Below are 25,912 nucleotides of genomic sequence, written 5' to 3' on the forward strand. Positions count from 1 at the left end.
TCAAAGTGGAAAACCATTTCTAAACATCTAATCAGATATTAGAGAAAATAAACCTATTATGGGATTGAATGATTCTCAAATAAAATATAATTCGCATTATAATTCTGATAAATAAAAATCTAAAACAAAAATGCATTCTCTCGAAGATGCAGATCTTATATTAGAATTTCTTATAAACAAATATGTATAAATCGCTTAATCCATTAGAAGAAAATAATTTAGGTGAACAAAATGAAACAGTTGTATTACTTTTTCATTCATACATATTATATAGAAATTCTATAAACTGAAATATATATAAATTTTATGAATATTGTATTTATATCTAAATTTTATAAATATTGTATTTATATTTAAATTTTATAAATATTGTATTTATATTTAAATTTTATAAATATTGTATTTATATATTCATAAAAAGTATATAAATACATACGTACAGATACAAAAGCCTTGATAAATGTCTTAATTTATCTTATGTATAGAAATATTTCACATATATCTTTAAATTAATCTATCAAAATTTACAACTAATAGTATTTTATAATGTTTTATCTAGAACTTTATGCAAGGTTTTAAACTCATTGAATGAAATCAAAAAGATGATATTCAGAAAATATTCAAATTTCATTTAATCAGGAATTTATATAATATTAAAAATTGAACTACAACATGTAAAATTACACTTCTTTGTTAGTTTAAAAACCTTACTTATATCTATGACAAATGGAAGCAATACATCTAAAAAATTTTGAATTGTTAAGGATTCTGAAATGTTATAGATTCACTATCCTGACTTTTTATGAAGCTACGTAATTTCATTCAAGTCAGCTTTTTCTATTTCTGCTTTCTTAATACTTCCAAAAGTAAATAAAAGTGTATTTTTTGTCCCGTCGAAGCTCCGAGAATAAAAGACTAACTTTGTAATTGCATTAAAATTCAATTTAACGAAAACAAATCTGTGATGAGCATAGAGTAACTTTTCAGATCCGCTTTGAACTCTCGCACTTATTTCATATTTTGTATGTATATTCGTATAGAAATTTGTTAAAGATGTTCGTAACATCTATTTTGCTTACAAGGCATTAATTCTCTAAACTCGAAACTCGGCTCAGCTAGAAGGCAAAACTTGATTGAAATCAGTTTAATTTTAAAAATTTTGGAATAAGGTTTTTAAAAAATATACTTTCCCCCTTATATATAATTAACCGGTTTCTTAATTTTGCATTAAGTTTTATCCAGGGGAAACGCTCACTTTAATCACAACGCTAAAATCATAACTATAGAATATAATCTAATCCTTTAGTCTGTAAAGTAATTGATACAGAGATAATACAACTATCTCTATAAAACATAGCTTTAAATTTTATTTTATTAGAAAACAATTTATTAAAGCAATTTTTTTGTTGAAATAATAAATCAAATGTCTGAATCTATACATTTACAAACACATTTTAAATCTTAAACGAAAATAGCATATTAAAATAATTGGTGATTTTTTTAGGATAGTAAACTTTTCCTAAAAAGTTAAGTTTCTTAAAAGTTCCTAAAGTTGTTATTATCATTATTCATTTTTTTTTTCAGAATAAACTTTCTTCTAATAATTTCTTAAACATCGCTGAAACAGCATTTTCTTCATTTCTTCACTCGAAAACAGCATAAGTTTTTTTAAAATGATTATTAAGTTGTAATAAAGAACTAGATGTACATGACTAAGAGAAATTCGCGATTTTCTTCAAGATAACAAATTCTGAATTCTAGAGTATAATGCCAACTTATGAAATTTTAAATATTTTTCAAATTCGTCTATTTTAAAATTTCCCATTTAAAAAATCTCTTGATTTTTTCTTATAATTTCGGATAAATGACTTAAGCTTCGAATGCATTTTATGAATAAAAAGTTCTTTTCAGATATAAATGAAATATTAAGAGAGCAAAATCCCATCTTAATGTTTTCAGAACTCTCTATCTCGCTAATGGTGAGAACAGTCCAATTTCTTGCTTCGAAATACCAGTTGTCTTACAATTATTGATTTAGTCTTATCCCCGATATTCTTCTAAAGGACTGAAATTAAACATCGGAACAGAAAGGCCGCTAGTATGTGAGTAACTGTTTTAATCCATTTACTTTACTGTAAAAGAGAACACGTTTCATAAATCATTATTTCTATATCCGTTAATTTGACACTGAAGAAAATTTGATTGATTTGAATTGAAACACTGATAATTTTTTTTCAACATTTACTACAAATCGAAATTTTTTCAACGTAGACTGATAAAATGCTATTAATTTAATAAGGCATCCAACTAAGGTAAATTGTATAAATTAAATATAACTGTTCCAAAATCTATATCATGAAAACGTGATTTTACTTTTCGAATGGCCGATTACCCAAAAATTACGAATGGAACACAATTAGATTTCCAACATACATTATATAAAATCTAAATGAAATGAATAAGTTATCCAATATCAAGCACAAAAATGCATTGTTTCAATTCTGAAATAACAATTTTAAAAAAAATCATAACTAATCATAATTAAGAGACAAAAACTAAATAAACATTTGACTCAAAGGAATTGCTTTTGTTGTAGAAAAATAATTAATCATACCATGAGACTAATTGTTGGACAAAAAGCTCCCTTTTAAGTTTTAAGAGATATTAGGGGTAAATGCTACATTAATGAAGAATGGAAATTTTTTAAAGAGGAAGAATAATTTTATTTTTTAAAAAATAGGCATTTTAATAATTTAAGATAAAACAGTCCAGTCATAAATTAACGCAATAAGATATTTTTGTAATATACAAGACATGCAGAAATTATTCACCGGATTAAAAAAAAACTTTTAAAGGTAAGTAAAAACCATTTAGAATGAAAGATGCCTTCATTCAAGCATGGCAGCAGAAGAATTTAAAAAGCTGTTAAAGAAAAAATTTCATAGCCAAGTGAAAATGAAACCTTGCGATATTGTCCGAGAAATTAGTAGCCTCGATGCTTAGTAAACACCCTTTATAATATAAACAATTCCATAAAAAAAATCCTTGAAATTGTTGAATCATACCGAGTGAAATTTTTCGCCGATAATTCTTTACCCAGTCATTAGTTTGTGGATAAATTGAGATAACTGATTAGTGACAAAAGGTAGGAAAATAATAATAATAAATCATAATTGGTTTTATTCATTAAGACTTCTGTTAATATTTTAGAAGAAATTTATTCAGTATAGTTCAACATAAATACTATGAATTGAGTGAATAGATTCCAACATTGCTCTTACTCTAAGCTATACATTTTTTATCGTAAAACATATTGAACATAGTTTGCACTTATGCCATGCGCCTTACGGATTCCTTTTAAATGGGGCAGATTCTCCGAGATCATTCGTCCGCAGGTTTTCATGGCAGTTGGCGGGATTTTGACTGGCGAAATCTTTCCAATAACCCTGTCCGCGTGCGACTCAGTCCTCTTGTTCCTCTGATATTGTCGTCGTTCTCTGGAAGGAAGCATTAAGGTAGGTTTTTTTAATGTTTATTTTCCTATTACTTCATGAACTGATTAAATCGATGTTTATTTTCAGGGACACTTGCAAATGATTAAAGTTTCACTTTTAGTAAATCACTCTCTTCAACAATAGTTTTCAAGATAATTTTAATTCAACATTTATCTTTATCGTCTTATAAGTTTCTATTTTCATCATATGTTCACCGCCAAGGCAATTCAGTTTCATTTATTAGCCGACTTGCTGTTGTAAAAGTCTTACAATAATTCGGTGCTTATAAATTATTGACACACTGATGTTTGTTCAATAACAAGAATTAGTAAAATAAGTTCATAAGTGAAAAAATATTTTAGTATTTTGAACTCTGAGAGCGATTTTAAATATACTGAAAGCATTCAGATCTTTGTATATTTACTTGTAGAAAGTAAGTTCTTAATATATTCTTATAAATTCAGGCCAGCAGGATGAGAATTTTCGATTATAGCAACCTAGAAAGCAAAATTTATGAGCGTCCCATTTGCAACTAAATTGAATGTCCACTGATGGAAACAAGATAGGATTCCTAAAAAATCTGATATTATATAGTGAGATCTTTTTTGAAACGAATGGTGCATTTGCGATCAAACAGCGTTTGTCCAGATATTTCTTTAACATATGTTTATACAAAACGAAATTCAACACATTGCTAAAAAGACATCAATATTTTTTATTTCAAAATGTGTACTTTATGATTCGCACGATGAAACAAATATATTTGTGAGATAACGAAAAACAATCTATTAATCTGAGTAAAGTTTGAATGATTTTTTAAATTTTTGTAAAAATAAAACAACTGGAAACCGAGTTTTCGAATACTCTTCAGAATGCGTTAATTTTTTTAAGAAATAAAAGCACAATTTTTCTATTGATGAATTATTTAGTGAAGATTGCCCAGCATGGCTTCAAAAAGAATTTACTTATCCAAAAATAGTTTTATCAAAACATATAATAATGAAAAATAATGAAATAAATGAAATAAAGTAATAAAAGTAAGTAAATAAATGAAACGCCTTTTCAAAATTCAAAACGGATTCTTTTCTGATGCGTTGTTTTATTAAAAAGACATTCATTGCTTGTTGATAATAGACTATGTTAAACCATAAAAGAGAGCAATATGAATTATGAAAATTCAAATTATTTAAGCAAAGAAACATTAAAATTGATATTTAATAGTTATTTCAAATTATCAGTAAAATGAATGTGAAATACTTCAGATCTTTATCTGTTTATCTGTTTGAGAGGGATGCATAGAATCACATTCGAAAGACGTAATGGCCTTTCTTTTTTAATTTTTCTTCTGCTGACTACTTTATTTGAAAAATGAAGTAAAAACAGAACCATAAATTAGTGATAAATCTACGAAACTTTCTATTTCATTCTTGAAATGTGATATGACGCAGATTACTTTTCATTCCGTAGAATGTGAGATAAAACAAATTAGTAAGAGTTGCCGTATTAAACATTGCATAATAATGAATTTCATCTTGTTTCTCAATCTTTTCGTAAAAAAATAACAGTTGTTAGATTGTTACCTTTTACTCAAAAATTTCTGTTAAGGACAAATAAAACAAATTGACATACGTTTCATAACTTGTTAAAAATGGAACAAAATTTATTATTATTATTATTATTGAAACGAATTAATTCCAAAATTATTTTACTATCAAAGCAAGTATAAAAATAAAATGAAAAAGGAAAATAGAGACCATTTCGGCAAAGGAAGTTCAATAAATAAAAAAATATTTTAAAATTACATATACAATTTTTACAATGTTGAAAAGTATTAATAAAATGATTATTGAAAAAAATCTTACTTTGTTCAAATACTAAGGGATATTTTATAATCCCTAAATTTAAATATTTTTCCATCATCGTATTACAACAATTTCCTGACTTTTCTGCATTGTAATAGATAACAGTTCATTTTTACCCTTTAATTGTTTTATTTTTTACACTGTCTAATTAAACTAAAACACATTTTCTAAACATTTCGTGAATGCACTAATCAACTATGTATCCACTGAGCTCTTAAGGTTTATGGTGTAATCACATAATGGTTATAATACCATGGTTATATTACCAATTATAACCAGACGCCTTATGATAACAATTTTAGATTTTAAGAAATCTAAAACTATCATAAGGCGTGGGGTTAATACAAAGAAATCTTTATTAATTTTTTAAATGTTGCTTTTTGATGATGATAAAAAAAGGATTGATTTTAAAATTATTTTAACGATGATAGCAGTTACATAATTTAGCAAGAAAAGTATAATTATTTCGATGTTCCTGTAACAAGTGTACTAATGGTGCATGTTCCTTGATATAGAATAATTACACATTAGAATTCAATGGAACAGCCTTCTAATGGGTTTTTAGATCAAAGCCTATTTTTCCCAAGTTCTGCACAATGATGTGTCATAAGTTTTTTTTAAACTTAAAAATTCATTAGAAATGAACAAATGTTTTTAAATAATGGAGATTTGCTCGAACGGATCAAGAGAATAGTGAAAATGTTGTTATTGTTGTTTTCGTAACAAAAATATGAAGTTGTAAATCCAACAGTTACCAAAAGAAAATGAAAAAATAACTACACAAATATGCATTACATAGATAAATTTAAGCTGTAAATACTCAGCCTAATATGGCATTAGAAAAGCAAATTTGTGACACCTGAGTGAGTGCGGTATGTCTGGGTAAATTCTACCAGCATCCTACCGAATAATATCCGAGTTTACTAATCAGTAAAGAACTGGCATAAAGAAGAGAAAGCTGTTTCAATACCTCCGTGTGAACATTCCACTCATTGAACGATGTCATAGACATGACAGGGGAATTTTATGTTTGCTTCGTTCTTTTTTAATTAAATGAGCTGTATTTCGAATAAAAATCATTTAGTCGAATTCCAATTCAGCTTTATTTATTGATAATGATACCCTCGATTGTAGACATCCATCTATCATGAACGAGTAGCTGCAGAAAATCTGATAATCCAAACATTCTTACAAATCAACCACCAAAACGTGGTCGGGGTTACAACAAAACAAATATTTGTAATGCTGACTCCAACAAACTGCTCGATTTCGAAGAATTATTATTTTAATCAAAATATTACGATGATTATTAACAAATTATGGAAAGCAGTTCATAGGATTCGAATAATATAACTAATAATATTTACCATCCATAATGTTAGAAACACTTAATTAAAAGCTGCAATACAATTAAATAAATTTATACTTGATTTTTAAGTATCTTTTATAGGTCATAAACATATGTTTGAAACGCTGTGCTTAAAAATACCACTAATTGTTTTTATTAATATAACTTGTACTTTTCTATCTTTTTCTAGTATTACCTTATAAATTTTGCCCATTGATCATGAGCAAAATGGGAGATTGTCATCTTTTAAAATCACAAGGTTACTACTTTTTCCGTTTTCTATGTTCTTAGAGATTATTTAGATCAATTACATTCTTTGACACGCTTTGCATGTTAACTAATTGAGGCTCAAGAGTAGAACTAATCGATCGATCTATGAAAAAATGATCACGTATCAAAGTCATTAAGATGAAATTTGTTTCCATTAAGAATACCTTCAATTTGATATACAACTATTCAAAACTCTTCGAAAGCTGATTTTATATTTCCTGTAGTTCTTTGCAAATGGAGTTTAAACAGATTAACTCCAGCCTTTGCGAGTCCATCAAAATTGGATATTCAGGAAGTAAAACCTTCTACGTAATTGAATGCGAAATTAAATCCGAAGCTAAATTATCAGTAAGTTTCTTTAACATTTGATAAACTTTTCTAAGCTCAGAATTAGCATGATCAAAATTAGTAGCATTGTTTGAATATATTATTGTTCAAATGCCACTACGAACAAATCATTCAAGTAGCAACTAAAGCCTCAGAGGTTAAATAGGTGAGAATCTCAAAATTGCACCACCCGGTAGAAAAGCAAACAAAAACTGCTACATAACGGTACATTTGTTTAATATGCCGTTGCTCTGATTTTTATAATATAAAAGCTACCAATGTTCTATACCAGTAATGGTAAAAAGGGGGCGTTACTGTGGCTCTCTCCCTAAGCAACGATGTTGTCCTTCCACTTAAAATTTTGCTATAAAACATTCAATGCTCCAAATTATTTCTTCCTTTTAATTATTATTAATTATTTCTTCCTTAACCAACATTCTTGTCTTCTAAGTTGCAGTAAGGTTTGAGCTCCAACATGCAAATTTTTTTTATACGAAATCCCCATTATAATGATAGTTTGCTTATGATTTCAACTGCAGGTAAAAGTAGTCAAAAGTATGCAAAGTAAGATGAATTTGATCAAACGATAAATCAAAGTAAGTCTACCTTCAACGCAAATAAGATCCTCATCAGCAAAGAAGATATTTAAAATACATACATCAGTTCTTTTAAAGTTTTCATTTTTCTTTCTTTCCATATTGAATATATTTGCCTGTATTGTTCTAATTAATTTTTAATAAGTTGAAATTCTTACACAGCTATAGAGCCAACACTTTTCTCTTTGGTTTTACAGCTGTACAAAAATCTGAAAAGAAAAAAACTAATTAATTTATGAAAATTGTTATTCAGAGAAAGAATTTTGTTGATCCTCAATTCGAAAAAGGGAAAAGTATTAATAGACAACTGTTTGTGTTCAGTCAAGTAGTTCCTTTTAGGTGGAATCCAATCTGCTTTCATGGAACAAAAAAAAAAAAAAAAAAAAAAAAACCGATGTTCACTTCTTTTCATAGCAATTGATGGCCCCGACGACTAAATGCTCAGATACTTAAGACCAGAAGGATCAACACCACGAGATATTAGGTCAGTAGTATTTTCATTAGAATAAATAGTCTCCACTGATGATCACTCTGTCAATGATAATATTTTAGTAATTCTGTTTCCTAAAAATGTCTTTGGCTGATGTACAGGTAAGTCCATTTGGGTTATAGCAATTGCGGAATCGGAAAATAAAATTATCTAATCAGTATTCGTTTTTAACGACCAAAGAACCTCTCTGACAAGTTTAGCATGTAGTTTGGAGAATGGAATACTACCTTCAGAATGGCACAGAAGATAAATTACTGCACTATAGGCATATGTAAAGACTACGGAAAAACCAAGAAGTACAATTGTTTGTTTTCGAATTTAGAATATAACCTTTTATTTATTTTGTTTTCTTTAAGTTAAGTTTTGTTTTCTTCGAGTTAAGAAAAGTTACAAGTTACAAATTATTAAGTTACTATAAATTGTTCTTAAGTTACAAATCGAGACCAATCGTTTGCAAGTTGTTCTGGAATTGCATTATCCCAGTTTAATTTTCCTAGCCAAACCATTTGAAGAAATATTTTTTGTCTTACTGATAAAGAGCTTATAAATCCAAATGCGTCAGAGTTTAGTTATGGTTAACAAAACCTCTTATTTGGCATGTTCTTTTACGGAAACTTTAAAGATAAGTTGATCTTTATTTGACTTCCAAACAATTCCCAAGGTCTTTGACTACAGAATTTTCTTTTTTATTAAATGAAATTTCAGAATTTTCATTCTTGAAATCTAAAAGTTTGCTTGCTTTTGAATTCCACTGGCGTTGAATAACATAGTCAGTTAACCATTTAATTTTTTAATGATTCCCAAATCTTGAGCTCACTATTTTGTCCATACAAACATCTGAAACATTGGGGAGTTGTCTGCTTCGTCCTTGGCGAGAAAGAGTGCACACTTTTTTCCGTAAGTGATAGTTAGCCGTCTATAAACAAGTAGTTCTTATTCCTTTTTATCTTCCAAAGGATTCTGAGCAAGTCTCTTTGCGAAGTGTCAGTAAGTATTTGGTGAAACAGTTGATAAATATCTGATGTTAGAGCTATTTGATGCTTACGAAACATATAATGATATCAAAAACATCTTTGTTTAATTCTTCAGCGCAGTATATCTAGTAATGTATCATTTAAGCTTTTGCCAGTTGTTGGTGGTGCAGAGACGTTGACAAACAAGTCTGAGTTTGGTAGAAGTACTGCCTAGTTTACACACGCGGTGATGAGACATGTAATAATTCATCATAAATAGATCTTAATTTTTAAATTTTTTCCATATGGTTCAAATCTTCATATTCTTCCAGCAACGCCTTATAAAATATCTGCATTGTTTGGTTTTTTAATGATTTGTTGAAACTCATTCTGTTATTCTTCACGAATCACTTAGGGTATTTAAATCTTTTTCCCATCACAGGCATTTGTGCAATGAAATGATTACTTTCACCCCGATAGTGAATTTTTAGAAAATAAGTTTCACATAATTCTGCTTCTTTGTTTAATGGACATTCAGCAAAAAAATCTTCTATTTGCCAAAAATTTTTGCAAATTATCTTCAATATTTTCTCTTTGGGAAATTAAATCGCAAAAGTATTCGAATGTATCCGATGCGATTGTTGCGGTTGGTAAAAAGAAAAACTCTGAATTTTATAGTAAAAAGTTGGAAGACAAGTCTAATTACTAAGAAAAATAGTTCTATGAGTTCTATGAAGACTTAATTACTAAGAAAAATAGTTCTGTGAGTTCTATGAAGACTTAATTACTATGAAAAATAATTCAGATTCTATAAGCATATCATTTTTTTCTGGTTTATCAAAATTAGGATTTGTTAAGTCCGAACATTTCAGCATATTTAAATTTGGAATATGAAGAGCATTTGATGGCGCGAAATATTTTTGGAATAATTGGTATATGAGGAAAGTTAAGTTTTATTATTAGTTAAGTTAAATTAGTTAGTTATTATTAAAAGTTTTTTTTATTAGTTTAAGATGAAAAATGTAATTTCCAATACAAATGATAGTAATAGCTGTCCATTTCGAAATTGTAGTAGTTCAATTTACGCTTCCTGTTGAAATATTTATTACACAATCGCAATTCTACCACAAAATGTGGAATAATGATGCGAGATTCAGATCCACTATCAAAATAGTTCCTCCCTAAATGTAATTGTTTTTGAGAATGGAAAACACCCAAACTACAGCTGTAGAGAAGAGTACATTTTTTGGTATTTTATTCATTAATGATCTCCCCCCTACAACAGGGTTGATAAATCTCGGATAAAACTACGTTGGTGTTTCGTTGATCTGCAATGTTGGAATGAAAATTTCATTTGTCGCATTTCTAACAGTTTGAGGAAAGTTTTGATTATGACAAAAGACGTTACTTTTTCCTTCACTAAAGAGAAACAATATTTAGAAAGGCAATCCGAATGTTTATGAGGATTGTACAAATAATTTAAGCATGGCTTTTGCTTCTTACTTAAATCGAAACTTTGCAGGGGAATCATTTCAAGAAAGGCAGCACACTCATATATGGAAAGAGCACCTTTACACAATACACATGCACTTTTGTTTGTTGATTTCAGCATAAATTTGTTATTTTCACTCTTGGTTGTTGCTATTTCCATTTATATTCTCAAGAACTTACAAACGTTTTTGATGGAATATATATATTCTATTTTTCAAAGGATCTGGGAAGCAACTTAGTTCTTGGAACTTACTGAAAAGGATTGGAAAGACATGAAGCGCTTGTGGATTATTTTAATTAGGAGATTATCGGTCCCATCTAAACTCGGAACACTGCCTGACGAAAGATGCTCTATTTCCATTCAAATTTCTGGGCGGAAAAATGGATAAGTAGCGGCGTCGAAGGGATTAGGTTATAATTTGTTTGAATATTTTGAAAAATAGAAAAATCTGGTCCTGGATGGTTTGTGCTGCTTCTTGCAAACTTTTCTGTGGGCCTCCGTTTATAAAATACTGGATTTGTGATAGGAAAACTGATTTCTGACACGCATAATTACACTGCACTGCAGAAATTTCTCCAATTTGTCTTCCATGCTTGTTTAATACGTGTTTTTATGTATTTCGCTATCTCGAAGATGTAGTACCATGATTGCTTTTCATTTCCCAGCTCTTCTTCATAGTGCTCTAATTTACTTTTTTTTTAATTTCTTGTTGATCTCTCCGGTGGTGGTGCAGCTATTAACAACTGTCTTTCATCTTGAAACTTTTGTTGCATGCATTAACTGAATTTTATATTGTATATCATTTAAATTATAACAGAAAAAGAGTGCAGAGGTGGTTATTGACCTACTAGCTTAAGCTTGTAACATACATTGGAAGTATAAAGTCTCTCTTAGCATTCCATTCGGTAGATAAAAATAAGTGACATTTTTTTCCATTCTGCTTATCGGCTACGAGCAGTTCTATCCTTTTAAGAGTATTTTATTCTCTTCGGAACTCTACCTGAAAAATATGCTTTTGGATCACAGAGTCATAGATTGGAGAGTCATAAAACTTTCTAGCTAAGTGGTTACGAGATTATGTTCACATCGATGTAATTGATTATGATTAACTTGTTTACAATTTTTTAAACTTTGAGGACCTGGAGGCTCCGATTTTAGACAACTGACAAAACCGCATACTCACGCATGGGGAGAAGAAAAAAGTAGAAGCCAGAAATATAGAATATATCAATAAATTTGAAATATAAGAGAGTTATTACTTTGTTGTAAAATAAAACAAAAAATAATAAAAATTGTAAGAAGTTAAAATCAAAATATAACATCATAAAAATGAACCGCTAAATAACTGTATAGTAAAAAAAAGACAAATAACGGCATTTTTGCGAATATTTAATAAATAATTAAATCAGTTAAAAAATAATTTATTGTGCAAAAGGAAGGGAAAAAAAGAAATATTCATGTGCATTTGTATTTGTATGTATTCACACACACATTTACATGCACATACTCATTTGCAACAATAGTTACGCATGTAGAAGGAATTTACATTTTAATTTACACAGCAGAGGAAGAGAGTTTCAGAGCCTGGCTCAATTTTTTATAATATTAAGATGGAATTTGAAAAATAAATTTATAATTTTTTTAAATAATCAGTTTAGATAAGAAAAACATGTTATTAAATGTTTCTATAACTATATACTTAAATAAATATGGTAATTAAATGAAGCATATTAGTATATAAAAATAATTAGATAGCTTAATTAATCATATAGGTAGCCTGAGAAAATGCACAGAAAGTACAATCGGCTCGTGTAACAACTAGACTTGAGATTCATTTTAATAATGTTTAAAAAGTAAAGAAGAAAATAAGCAAAACCAAGAAGCATTAAATTATAAAAAATAGAGAATAATATATAAAATAAAAGGATAAATAAATATGAAATTGCTCCTAATTGTTGATTTTAAGAATTCTCTAAATAGCTACCGAAAGCATTGCTACATTCAAATATTGTACATCTAGTATAGATGTGGCACATCTGCAAATATTAAGTAAAATAAATGTGTATTTGAGACTGATCTCAAACAGCTCAAAAAAAATATAAGAGTGATAAATTATGTGAAAGAATAATTTTCTTCATTATGAATTGTGTGGGATGTTTACAAAAAACAGAATGCCTAAAAAAGTGGAAAAATCGTCAAATATATGTCTCGTATATGTTTAGTTGCCTTGAATATGACATCTATACATATAATTCTAATTATGAAGTTTCATTAATTATGTGGGAGATTATACGAGTATCCTTTAGTCTCTATGGAGGCCAATAATAAAAATTAAAAAAAAATTATCTTAAATTTCATCCTGTGTGTGTTTATTTACTTGATTGTTTGTTTGTTTTGTGTTTAAAGGCGCAAGAGTCGTATTTGGTCATATTGCCCCTGGTTTAAACACACTAGATTACAGAAGATTCATTGGAGAAAATATAAAAGTAAAGGAAGCGGAATAATTTTTTTAAAAAATATGACGATGCCACAAAGAAAAATGTTTAAATTTCAGGTTCATATTATAAGGATGATTTTTAAAAAGTAAAATATGAAAACAATAAAGCAAAGGTATTTTAGACAGTTGACATAAACCAAAAACAAAGTTAAGAACTTCTAAATGCAAATAAAAAAAAGTATATAGCCTTTAAAAATAAAAAAAAAATTGGGGGGTGGTGTTTCTCACTAAGTTTTACAAATTAAGAGACGAATGAATGAAAATAATAATGACGATAAGAATTAAAAGACATATTCAACTTAAATATACTTGACGGTGAAATCAACATGACACAGGGGGCAAATTGAAGCCGTCTCGCTAAAACGAAGCTGATTATGACGACTGTGTCCGATATGGAAGTAAGTCATTTGGACATTACCCTCTTGTATGCTTTTAAACATAGACAAAGCTTTTAAACATAGACAAAGTAAATAAGTAAAACCTTTTTTAAAAAAATCAACTAGCTTATTTTAAAGTTCACAAAATATACTTTTCATTCAAAACATATATTAAAAAAACAAACTTCTCACTCTCGTTTTGGCTGAGCGCTGACTGTGTTGACGTAACATGGCCTGCCATAAGAATCATTTATCACACATACTGATTAAAAATTTTAAAAATCAACGATAACATGTGTTTTACAATCTAACCCTGTTACAAGTAATTCCTGACTTTCTTACAATACTACTAATTCACAATGTTATTAAAAAGGGGCAATTCCAACAAGTAAATTAGTAATATGAGATTATGATAATAACATTATACTAATATTATGCTGCTGAGAGTATATATGTGTTTAAGACCGTAAATGTTTGATCCGACCTCCTACCAATAAAATAGCTTCTTCATTGATGAAAAGATGAAGAGTAACAATGGATTTCGCGAGGAAAGGGTGTATAGAGAATAAATAGCTCAAATAGTTTAGAGTGCAAATAGCTGGATTCCTCATTAAAATAGATTTTTTGAAAATAATAATACAGTTTCTTTGCTTTGTTAATTTTTTTTATCGTTAAATGGATGCTGAAAAGAAAATCATTTTATTTTCTGTATCTACACTGAAACAAGAATCGCACTGAAAATGCAACAATACTATCTTCACTAATGGGAAAATATTTCAAGTAAGTCTTAAAATTTCATGTTAACCTTTTGAGCTCCGTGCCTCCACAGATGTGGTATTTTCATAATGTCATAGATGTCAGTATATGATAAAATTAAATGCCGGTATATGATAAAATTAGATGTCGGTATATGATAAAATTTGTATTCAAAATTTAAGAAATGAACTGTGTAATTCCCAAAAATGGATTACTCTCTTTATTTTGAAATTATAAACACAAATTTTATGATTCACCAACTTTTATGACAATATAAAAATGCAACCACTGCTGCAGTGCCGATAGCAAAGAGTTAAAAGCGCAAGGAAAATAAAAAAAAGAATTTGTAACATTTTTAGTTTAGTTATATTAACGTCCCGTTTTAAAACAACACTAGGGCTATTTTGGGACGAACCTCGTAATTTTGAATCGTGGTCAGATGACGAGGATGACACATGAGCTGGCACCCCTCCCTCCAAACGCCCACATCACACCAACCTGAGAACCTTTGGCCCCAACTGATTTAACGTGTACCAGACCCACTTACATGATGGTTCTTCGGTGGAATAGGGTCTCGAACCGAGACCTTACCACCACGGCACCGCAGCCCCTGAGAATTTCTAACCAATTTTTCTTCTTGTATTTTCAATTTCATAAAATCGGAATAGGGCCAATCGCAAAATAACCCAAGAAAAAATTCTGGACAATGCTAACAAAGTTCTATCATGTTGGATCGATATCGAGCGTAGAGATATTAATGAGTGTTTGTAAGTGAGGTAAAAAAATGCTGGGATTTAAAGGCGAAGTTTCCAAAATTTCCGTAGTTTGATCTCCTATGAAGGCTGCCCACCATCGTGGATGTGAACAAAGCGAAGAGGGAAAAATTCTAGAATCTGTTCAAGAATATATCGAAATACTGAATTGTAATGTCTTTATAAAACAAATTGCATCACGCAAGCGAACAAAAATGCACTATACAGATCTTATTTCGGAATAGACATTTACTTTATAGAAAGAACTACTTTTATTGCAGAGATCATAATATTATTGCTCATCCCTGTAACAGTTTCTACTTTGATTTAGTTGAGTAACATATTTTATAGCGGAAGAGTCTCAAAACAAGTGAAAAATAACATTTTTAATTGAGAACCATAAACATCTTGTTACTTTTGATTTAATGTTATAAACTCCGCTTGAAAATGTGTTTTCTCGTTAACTAAGTTTTTAAACATCCTCCTAATCGTATTTAATTAGCCACAACTTTTGATAGATTTCTATCCAAATGATACATAACAAAAGCAAACCTAGAGAGTCAGATATTTGAGAAGAATGCCAGGTAATTTTTTTGTTTATGAAAGGATTAGCAGTTCCCAAATGAAAGCTGATTTAAAAAATGTGAAATTGTGAATGTATTGAAACCCAAGACCTTGCAATTTATCTTCTATGGAATGTTGCTAACTCCAACTTCACTCACGTTTTTAGCATCATTAACTCCAAGGAATTAGATCTCCACTTTCCCAATTCTAATCCTCTATTGATTAAAAGAGAATAAACTTGTTTACATATCTCTACTACGTCTTCCAGCTTTTCTTTTTCACCAAAAAAGGCATCTACCTATAAACAATCCTTAATTATCTTATCCCGATTCCGAGGCATGTTTCCTCCCTTCTCATTTACACGCCACTTCTCTCCACCCCTGCTATTTGCCTTATTTCTTTTTTCAAAGGCAAGCTAAGGCGTTTTTCACGAGAAGCTGTTACCATTCCATTTGCTTCTTATTTTTCCTGAATAGCAAAAACTTCGGATGGCAATCCATCAGACGGGTGGTGCATTGTTAATCCCCAGTGTATTAATTTAACTGATTGGTCTTTTAAATGGCTAACCTGCTTCATATCAAGCTAAAGTAGTCTTCTTCGGAGGCTTGGCTTTAACGGTGATCAGGTGAATGGCCAAAAATGGTTCAGAACTTAATATTTTGGTTAGCACCAAGTTGGATATTGAGGCATGGAATGGTCAGATCCGACAATTGCCTTTACTTGTCGGATTCCGCAGTGTACGCTATTGTCTAAACCCGAATCTTAATCTGCCTTATATATTTCATGGGTAAAAAAGGAAAAAATCTGCACTGCCTACTCAATAAATGAAATCCCGACACAGAAGTTGTCCTCACCACACACAGTATATAAAACTGCCAAAACAGTTCGCATCTTCGAGTTTCCGGTAATTAATAATGGTTTGTTAAAGAATTCGCCATTCAAAGGTGTCTAAATGGAATCACTAAAAATTTGAAGTCAGTAAAGAAACGTTTATCTGGCTATTTTAACTTGAAACAAATACCGCTCGTTAAAGTAAATGCTTTCCACTAATCCAAGCTCTTTATCGACCTACATAAATCTCTTTATTTCTGCCGTGGATTCGTTTCTGACGATTAATTCTTATTCTCTTCAAAAGAAAAAATTCTTCTCTTTCAAGGGTTTACAAGATAGGCGAATTATTATAATGCAACCGACAATATTCCTATAAAATATGTTATTCTAACATTTTTCCACGCAGTATAGAAACTGACAATACAAAATTTTGAGAACATTCCTGCATACCACATCCTCTCGTATGCTTTAAAATGCCAAAAAGTTGGCCACTTTCAAACTTCTTGCTTTGGTAAACAAATTGGATCCAAGTGTGTTTCCGATTCTTATACCAGCTGTCAATCTGAGCTGAAGTGTGCAAATTGTCATCAAGTTCATGAATCTACTTTTAAATCTTGCCCCAAATGGATAAAACCGAAAAAAATTCAAGAATTCAGGATTTAAAAAAAAAAAAAGTCGACTTACATTGAAATTTGTTTCCGCCGGAGACTAACATCTTATGAATTCTTTCAAAATTTACTAAAAAATTTTTATGTTCGCAGTAACTGATGTATCTGTCACTTAGTTACTTATTATAGATTGCTAACAGCAAATTTCTAAGGAATTCTTAATTGAACTCTCAAACCAGTTATTTTAAAAGCCTAACCATCTTTTGATAGTTTGAATAATTCCAATCTTCCTGCTGCACCTTCTCTATTATCTAGTCCATTTTAAATTTCTATATCGGATGCAAATCAAGATGTTCAATTGAAATCAAATTATCCCACCTACTTCAAAAGAAAGCAACAATTAACGATATATCTGTAACTGATCAGATTGCTGAGGTTTCCCCAACAAAATAAACTACAGTCATTTGAAATGAACTATCAAATGCAGAAGAGTGATATTTTAGTATGTAACGCTAGTGAATATCTTGATTTACCTTATGGTTCATAAGTATGCTCCATTAAAAAGAAATTATTACCCGATATGAAATGTAGATATTCACGTGTCATAAAAAGGAAAAGCAAACCTATATGACATAATTAGTTCTAATTTAGAGATTTTCCTATTTTTACCTTTGATGTTTTCTATATAAATGACATTTATTTTGATACGCAATTCAAAGACATTTTAATGTTTTTAATTCCTTACACAATTTGGTTTTCAAATATGTATTAATTATATTTTACCATTATTTTAATGCATGCTTTGGCAGTGTAGCCAAATATAGTTCTTGCGCCCAAAAAAGCCAAGAATCCAGTCATATTCCTTCATTTAGCTTCGTAGCATCTAGAGCTATCCATCTGAAACAGTGAGTTGATAGAAAGGATGAACAGGAAAGTCTAAGAAACGGTTACTGGTTTAAATATTTAGACCCAGAATTCTTAAATATCCACTATATTAGTTATAAAGTTGAATCATTTGGGCATACAAAAATCTGCCTATAATTTTAACAATGTCATTGCCAGAAGCAATTTTTCACATTATAAACTCAAGAAGTATACCAACTATATTCCCTTGAATTTTGGAGCTTATAGAAAAGTTTGATTCATAGATGTAGATTCATCAGCTTTCCAAGATCTGTCAGATACGATATAAAGTTTACTAACAGTTACATTTTTTAAAAACTGCATGGTGAGGAAGCAAATATTTATTATTGGGAATTTCATTTGAGAATGCCATGCAATTTAAATCTCTGCATCCGCGCATAAAATCCTAATAATGCCTTTCAAATTTAAAATCTAAAGAATCTCTTTTCCATTGATTTTCATCGATATAAAAAAGAATTATATGAATTTTTTTACCTGAAAACTACTTTTTAATAAAAACACAATAACGTCAACTTAGCAATGAATCTACCATAAGAGCTCAACTTTTAATTTGATTTAAAACGATTTTGAAAGAACGCTTCTTCGGCAATCAATTGAAAGCCCAATTTGCTATCGATTCTATTTCCTAGAATTTTAATAAATCTGTATAAACTATCATTGAAGCAACTAACCAGTGCATAATTGTATTCAATATTTCCAACAATTATCCGACCTAATCGCGAATTCTGAGCTATGAGTTTACCAATGTCTCCGAACATTTGTCTGTATGAAGGATAAAAATGGAATGATCTCCGCCAAATATTAAGTCAATGTCATAGGAATTATAAAAAAACTAGGGTAGACCAACTGTAATCCTTTTAGCCCCTCGACTTACTTATGCTCCTAATTAGATGACGCATTCCATTTGGAACATTCATTGTTATTTTAATACTTATATTAGCATAAAAGGTAACCGATATATTGAAGGTTTTTCCAAGTGTTTTTTGCGTTTTTAATCACTTAATACTTTCACTTAGTTGCATATTTAAGCAGTAAAATTTAATAATGAGATGCACGTGTCAGACACGCCATTATAATCGAAAAAAAAACCTTCAATTTAACTTACGCGTGAATTGTGAAGCTGTTAACTTCAAAATGTAAGCTTGTACATTTTAGTTTACATTATCTTGATATTTTGACTTAATATACAGTTTAAAATTCTCTTATGTTTTTAGAGATAGCTATTGGTATTCGATTAGGGCTCAAAATCATAATTAAAAAAAGGATTTCCGAATAAAGGATTCCGCAATAATACAAACTTGTGATCCTGAATTACAAAGGATCAGGGTTTCAATCTTATTACCGTTCCCATCTTCCATCGAAGCTAAGGCTATCGGAAGTAAAATAACGGCCTCCTCTGCTTATGGATATTCCAAATTCGGTAATTTTATCATATGAACCATTAGAAAATTTCGATGTGGTTGCATCAATTTCCAGTTGACTATTTGCAATGCTTTCCTATTTGGGAGACAATTCAAATTTACCTGTTCATGCAAGCGAAAATATTGGTTCAGACTGCAAAACCTGTTAGTGTATTGAAAGGGACAGATCCAATTTGTGTTTCCAAGAAAAACAATTGAAACAAAGACTTCTCTATCGAAAGAAAAATATCCTTTTCGTATATTTAAAAGGTACTTTTAAAACTTGTGCATTTAGCTAAAATATTTTGCCTTTACACTTTAAGCCCTTTATAATGAAATCACGATAATTCAAACAAGAATCGTTAAAATTTTCTTTTAATTTACCTGTTTTAGTGAATTTTTAATTCCGTCAGTTTCTCAGATCACATACTTCAAGTTTCCAGGTCGATATTTTGACGCGACACATGAAATTCAATTTTTTGGTTTCAAGGTTTAAAAACCTCAACCATTTCCTCTTACATCAATTGAAGAACAATTGGTTTGCATTTTTTACTTTGATAGAAAAAATTTGTAATCAAAGAGTTATCAGTAACGAGAATATACTGAATAATGGCGGCGAGAATTTCACTCAATAAACTTCGCAAATATTGGAATTTTCTGGATTAGTAGACCCCAAATTCAAAAACATCTAAATGTAAAGGAAAATAACTCTTACCTGTCTTTCCAGGAACTTCTAAATCAGAAGGTATTCCAGCATGAATTAGTTCATATAAACATCGAAATCATTTATCCAAGCATTCTCCTTTTTTTTTTTTTCTTTATTGGCTAAACGAGGACACAGATTTCATTTTACGTGCACGAAACCATCTTTGATTCCGTTCTTACACACTTCATCAACCAAAACTAAACTGGAACTGAATTTTACTTCTGCTTCTATGGCATCATGTGATTTTTTCCTGACGTCACCATTGCGCATGCTCAAAAGGGTTACATCATACTTTGGATAAGTCAGGAATTCCAACAGGAATTTCTACACATATAAATTTTTGTTATTGTGTTCTATTTATAAATCTTTCAATTGAAGCCAATTCATATAATTGTCATAAAAAAGCGTGAATATTAAATCTTAATATTTTCAAATCATTAGTAGTGTTATACCTTATACACTGGCCTCCAAAAGTTAAGGTACAGTATGTTTTTTTAAGCTCACAATTAATAAATTGACGTAACATTAAAATTAATAGCTTATATGCAGGATAGTAATGAACATTAAGGAAACTCATGCAAAAACAATAGCTACCTTTTTTATTTAAAAGAATTGAATACTTATAAATGTAATAACTTTGTAAGTTATGCATGCAAGCTAAGCGTCAATTGGTAACTAAATCTATTTTATTAAGTGCTCACTTAACTGGCCATTGCCAGATATACTTACTTACATAAAACAAATAGATGTGTGGCGGGGATCATGGCTCATTATAAATATTATTACAATATAGGAGTGGGAGAAAATGTGCAAAAATCTAACCTTCCTAATTTCATGTGTAAATTTTGTGCATGACTGTTGATCTTTAATTATTATTGGCCGTTTCGTTGACAATATCCAGGAAAGTCTATCAGTTTATATAGAAGAAGTCCTTTGTCTGATTCTTAAAGGGCGCTCGGGTGGACGAAATGGGGAAGTCACAAAATGTTGCTGCTAGATGTCTCAATGAGTCTCGTAGTGTGGTCATTTAGTTCTTTCTATTTGAAGGAGAAGAAGCACTACTGTGCCTCAGCTCATGGCAGATCATTTTGTGGCAACAGGAACAAGAATCTTCTCTATTACAGTGCAAAGACGCCTTCACAATATCGATATGTATGCAAGACGAGCAGTTGTGTGTCTCATTTTGAAGCCAAGTCCCAGACAACCCATTTACTTTGGGAAAGAGAACCCGTTTCCTGGACCATTTAGTTAGGTTAGTCTTCTGGACCTTCTGCACTTTGCACAGACGAGTCTAGGTTCACACGGGATAATGATTCAGGTCATCAGAGGATTTGGCGGGAGCATTTCACCCGATACAACCAATCCAAAATTGTTGAAAGCCACAGTTACAGAAGAGGTGGAAGAATGGTTTGGGCAGGAATCTCTTTTGATGGTCATACTGACCTGCATGTGTTCGATCCCTACATCTGAATATGATATGTAGCATCTTTGGGACTACCTTGAGAAACAGGTTGCTGATTTAAGCTCTCCTCCAAGGTCGATAGATAAGCTGGAACAAGAATTACTATGTGTCTGGTCTTCACTTCCCCTTTCGTTGTTAAACAAAATTCTCAGTGTGGAAGTCGATGCCACCAATGCATTGCAGCTAGGGGTGGGCACATTCCATCTTCGAACCCATTTTTATATTGTTTTCGTGATATTTTTTCACATAAAAATGTAATGTACTGTTTTCTTCAAGAATGAAATTCTCTGCCGATTGTCCATATTTTTGTTGTTTCAAATCTTGTTTGTGTTGAACTTAAGAAAATTTTTATGGTGAAATCTTTAATGAACTGGTTAGTGCATATTTTCTCCAAGTTTCTTGTTTCTAAGTTCATTCATTCTCAAATTAGACACAAAAGTCAGGTTGTATCTTAACTTTTGATTGCCGGTATATTTAGATATTGCGAATGAATTGGTAAAGGCTACGAACCTATTAACTCAATCAGGAGCTTCGTTAAAACTATATTTTGCTGCGGAATATCTATTCTAAAGCTACAATTTCCAATTGCTCGTCTGGCAATGTGGTGTCGTACCGTAGTGTTTTAACAAAAATTTCCCATAAACGTTCCAATCAACTTTTAATTTCTATTTCCAGTAGTTTCAGAGCTTAAAGTTTGTAATGAAAGTTTCCAAACAGAACAACACCGAATTTTCATTCCCACACAATCTGGGTAATTCTGTTACGGTAGACATCTTTCACAATTATATACCGAAATCAACGAAAGATTAGATAAACAAATCTCCAGTGGAAACCCGAAACTCAGGCTCTACATCGAATTCCAATCCAAAATGCAGTCAAAGGGCATACGCTCTGTCACATTAACTTTAATTAGGATCTCACTTCAGCATGGCGAAAACACAGTTTTTAAGTAATACAATGATGCGTGAAAGCGAGGTTCATTAACAGAACGTTGGAAATAGATTGTTTCAACATAAACAAATATTAACAAAAATCAATTTTACATAATTGCTTTCATCGTACAATTAGTAATTGAATTATACATATACTTAACATAATTTTGGCAGATGTGTAGGCGAAAAGATAAGAGATTGGGAATTTAACTTCAATTTATTTTACTACGGCAGGGTATAATTTGTACAATTAGAGAAAAGATGAAGCCTACGTCGCAACAAAAAAGCAAAGTGCTTTTGATTTTTCCCCCCTAGAACTTTTACCAAGGAATTCTGATATGGATTTCTTTGACTCGTGTTGATTTAGGGATGGGAAACTTAGGTATACTTTAAAAAATATTATGGGTATTAGGTATTTTTATCCCTACACTTGAAGTGTGGGAAGTCAAAACTCAGCACTTTTTTAAAGCGCGTTTAAATTTTTGCCGGCCTAAAATACTTTTTGTAACATTTTTAAAATACAAATTCGGGGTTGTCTGGCTATTTTTTAAATCATTTAAAACGCCTTGAACTTTTACTTTTATGCTCATTAACAAGACTATTTTCAGATAATTTAAATCTCATAGGAACTAAAATATTTTTTCAAGCCGTACTTTCTTGCGCCTTTGTGTAATGCGCAGAAGGGACGAGAACCTACATAGTCTACCAGGCTTTCCTTTCTTATTTGAATAGTATGTAAGTAATAGTGCCCAAAATTTCTGATGGTTTAAAATACCTTCTCAAAATTATTTATTAGCACTCGCCCTGTTTGTATCTGGAAATATGAATGAGCGAAATGTATTTTTTCCCCTAAAATAAGAAATAAAAGTTTGGAAATAAAATACTAGAAAATAATTTTCTAACAAAAATGTTTTTTAAGTTTTACAGGAATAAAGTAACCGTCTGCGATTATCGGCATTAACCAAGAAATAGCAAAATCTCATTACAAGAATATTCATCATTTGAATGATTAAATTATATGGTTAACGAATATTTGGTTTCAAATTTACTCGAATAACTTCTCAAATCTGTTTTTAATTTGTGCATTTCTCATTTTTATATTGTTTTTTGATTTTTGTTTATATAGGAGATTACTCAAAAGGTACTAATATATATTTTGCTGCTTTTATGTTTTTAATCCACTGTCTCCCTTCTTTCAAGTGATTCAGAACAAAAAATGTTCTCTTTGCGACATCTGGAACTCTGAGCCCACAACTCATCCATAACGTCATAGAAAGTATAAAAAATCGCTGCCTGGTCATCAGAAGTCACCACACATTTTATCAAACTACCGCACTGCCTTTTTATTTCATTTGCTTTTCATTAAAGTGTGAACTCATTTTATGCTCAGTTTTCTTTCAAATTGTTTCTTTGGATAATATAAGTGGTTATTATCGTTCTTTTGAACTTTTTTCCTTATATATTTATTTTACCCTCGCATATCACATTTCCAACTATTTCCGAATTTCATTATTTACACAATCACTAAATATGCTTTAGTTTTGGAGCCTTCATTGCAGAGCATTGAAAAACCCAACCACAACATCGACAAACAGAACGCGTTCCTCTGCAGAGATGTCATATTCGAAAAGGAATTTTAAGAGACAGTTTAAAAGACCAGGATGTAATAGCAGTTCACAGGATTACAATTAAAAAAATAACCAAAATTTTCCCACAAAGCATTCGCGTCATTACTGTTGATAATTCAATTCTGCAAAATCTGTACAATTAGCTTATATGAACTGTCCAGTTAAACCGTATGTGCCAAACTCTTTCCATGTCTTTAAACGTCAAGAATTCGGTCATACTATAACAGGTTGCAGAAAAGATTTTTTTAAAAATTGTGCCCAGTGCTCTTTTTCAGATCACAATAGTAAAAAATGTACTTCTACATCACCAAAGTGATCTAACAGATTAATACTGTTCATGCTCAGGCTAAAAACAAGAAAAAAATTAGAAATTACGAAAAGTATTTCATTCCCGAAAGCACAAATTATGGTAAATAACAGGACACCAAATCCAAATATCTCATATTCATCAGCATTAAATTTACCCATTGCAGCTTCAGATCAGTGCAGCTCGCAAAATCCGCAAATAATAACCACAGAAATATACATTCCCGCGGAACACACAACAGTAGACACAGACATAATCACATTTAAGCTTTACCCTCCTTGAAATAGAAAACTCTTGGAAGGAAATTTCTTCTTCTTCCTTTAAAAAAAATCAAAGGATGAAAAAAAAAAGCTTTACCAAAGGAAAGGATAGCAAAAGAAAAAAACACTAAAAGAAAAAGAAACAAAACAAAAAAAGAAGAGCATCTAAAAATTCATCTATCTGGCAATAGTTCAAGTGATATGTATGAAGACAAAGTGACCTCCGATCCAATTTTCTTACCATCAGAATATTTTAATTGTAAGCAAAAAAAAAGCATTTTCTTTCCCATTAAAATTAGAATAAACATTTAGATAAACCCATTAGAATAAACTTTCTCATTTTTCTTTCATTTATTTAAATATTTTGCAGCTGCATTTATTTCGTGTTATTGCCAAAGTTACATGAATAAATCTTCAGAATGGGCAAACATTTTAAACAAATATCATTTCCCCTACAAAGCACTCCAAACAACAGATAAGTAGAACATTCTTAAATAACTCAATGCATTCTTAAACTTTTAGCAAGCATCATATTCGAAATAAAGTTATGGTGGCATTTCAGTTCTTGCAACAACAGATTTTCCATCTATGCAATTAAATATGAACACTAATCTGCAAGCTGTGGCTATATGCATTCAGATATAATCCTTAATTATCGTTTGCAAACACGATTTGCCTCCCAGCGAGCAAATCATCTAACAGATCTTAATAAACTGATCTGCCAAATTCCATCGCCTTTCATTATTTTGGGGGATTTTAATAGCCATAATCCTTTTTGGAATAGCATTGATTCAAATTCATGTGGTCAGCAAATTTCTCTTAGACCATAATTTCTGCCTTTAAAATGGCTATAAAAAAAACACTTTCATTTACCAACATGAAATTTTCATGCAGCAGCTTCCTTATCTTCGCTTTTTTTGCTAGTATTATGAATGCCGTCTTACCGCTAGTCACTGTGAAGCTCTATTGAAATTTTATTTTGCAGTGTAAAAATTTGCTCGCTTTGTTTTTCAATGCTCGCCATCTCACGCTTTATTAATACCGTAGTAACTTTGCACTAAGGCGTTTCCACAAAT

At 30.4% G+C, this 25,912-nt stretch overlaps 1 long non-coding RNA gene across 1 annotated transcript in view; it reads left to right on the forward strand.

The window, feature by feature from the left end:
* Positions 1-3,281: 3,281 nt before the first annotated feature.
* Positions 3,282-25,912, forward strand: part of LOC129960642 (uncharacterized) — a 33,857-nt gene continuing 11,226 nt past the window's right edge. Inside the window, exon 1 of the long non-coding RNA XR_008783646.1 lies at positions 3,282-3,515. This is a non-coding gene — a long non-coding RNA (uncharacterized LOC129960642). The remainder of the gene's footprint in view (positions 3,516-25,912) is intronic.

The sequence above is a fragment of the Argiope bruennichi genome, chromosome X2 (assembly GCF_947563725.1).
Source record: "Argiope bruennichi chromosome X2, qqArgBrue1.1, whole genome shotgun sequence".
Lineage (NCBI taxonomy): Eukaryota > Metazoa > Arthropoda > Arachnida > Araneae > Araneidae > Argiope > Argiope bruennichi.